This window comes from Pteropus vampyrus, unplaced genomic scaffold, assembly GCF_000151845.1.
Source record: "Pteropus vampyrus isolate Shadow unplaced genomic scaffold, Pvam_2.0 Scaffold188, whole genome shotgun sequence".
In the NCBI taxonomy this organism is placed as follows: Eukaryota; Metazoa; Chordata; class Mammalia; order Chiroptera; family Pteropodidae; genus Pteropus; species Pteropus vampyrus.
Window position 1 is genome coordinate 646,560 of NW_011888969.1, and position 1,618 is coordinate 648,177.

The following is a 1,618-nucleotide window of genomic DNA, read 5'->3' on the forward strand; positions in this document are numbered from 1 at the left end:
GTGTGTCGGTGTTCGCCCCTTTTGATTGCTGAGTAGTATTTCACCATGTGGATGGACAGCCTTTGGCTTAGCCTTTCACCCTTCGAAGGGCAGTGGGTCATTTCAGCGTGTGGCTGTCACAAACAAAGCTGCTGTGAACACTCAGGTCCAGATTTTCACGTGGACAGAAGGTCTCATTTCTCCAGGAGACATACACACACACACACACACACACGCACACACACACACACATACGGTGTCAAGCTTTGGTCCACACATCAGTTTTTTTGTCCACATAAGTTTTCATTAATTTTAGCTTTGGCCGGTATATGCTTTCTAATGTAGTCATCCCATTTTTCAATTCCGATAGTTTCTAGAACATCTTTACAGATTTGGATCTGCCAAGAGATTTTGATTTTTCTGACAGTTTCGCCGTACACATTTTAGCCACTGTCATTTTCATTTCGTAATGATTTGTTTCCGCCATAAGAATCTTTATGAATTGAATGACGTATTTGTCTCTCCTATTTATTTCTTAGTTAATCCCTGAGAAAACAATTTCTCCCAAATATTCCTGGATGGCTTTATTGCTCAGGCTGGATGGGCTTTCCCTCACTAATAAAAATAAACCAAACCTATAACCTCAGCAACCTCCGAAGGCCCAGTGCCCACCCGAGGACATTGGAGGGTTCACCCAGGTCTGAGTGTGGGAGGGACGAGGACTCAGAGGGAGCCAGCCGCCAGGAAGTGTGGGAAGGAGGAGGGGCAGGGGCAGGGCTGGTCTCTAAGTCATGGGGGAGGGGCCGGAGGCAGGGGAGGAGGGGAGCCTTCCTCTGAGCAGGTGAGCCTGGGGTGCTAGCAGGACTAAGGAATTAGGGATGACCTAAAGGAATGGTAATTCTGAAAGGAGGAAAAAAAGGTTTAAAATTGTGCATCTGATTCCGGTGCCCTTGGGCTTGACATTCACCTGTTCTACACCCTTTTCTGTCGTCCCCCACCCCCACCCCCACCCCCCGCCTGGAGGGGCGGACAGTGAGGCGGGAGAGGCAGCGTTTGGGTCCTGGGGTGGGCGGAGCTTGTGCAATCGTCCATCACGGTGATGGGGGACTGCAGGGCGGGACGTGGCAGGGGCACAGGGCTCCCCGCGTTCTAGACCCTGCTGCTGAATCGCGTGGCTGTGTGCACCCCCTGAGTTTCCTTAACCTGTTTCCTTATCTGAGCAAAGTGAATGATAATCCTCCCTTTACTTCCTGAAGTCATGAGAATCAAATGAGGGAATACGAGCCGCTGGAACAGCAAAGGCGTAGGGTCCGCCTTCCCCGACCCCCGCGGCGACGCGGCCGGGGCTGGGGCGGGCCAGACCCTCCTCCGCGCGGACGCGGAGTCCAGTTCCAAGACCACGTGGTCGCAGGGAATGCCTTTTCGTCCGCTGAAGGAAGCCGGGAGGCCCCACCACGGTAAGAGCTGGGGCCACCGCAGGAGAGAGGGCAGTGGCCTCCGCCGAAACACAAGCCTCCTGAGGCCACCGGGAAGGGCGGTGGAGCCGGGCCTGAAACCCCGCGGGGTGGACGGCGGAGGCCTCTGGGGCCTCACACGTGGGGTTCGACTTGGCTCGAACCCACAGAAGCCCACTTCACTC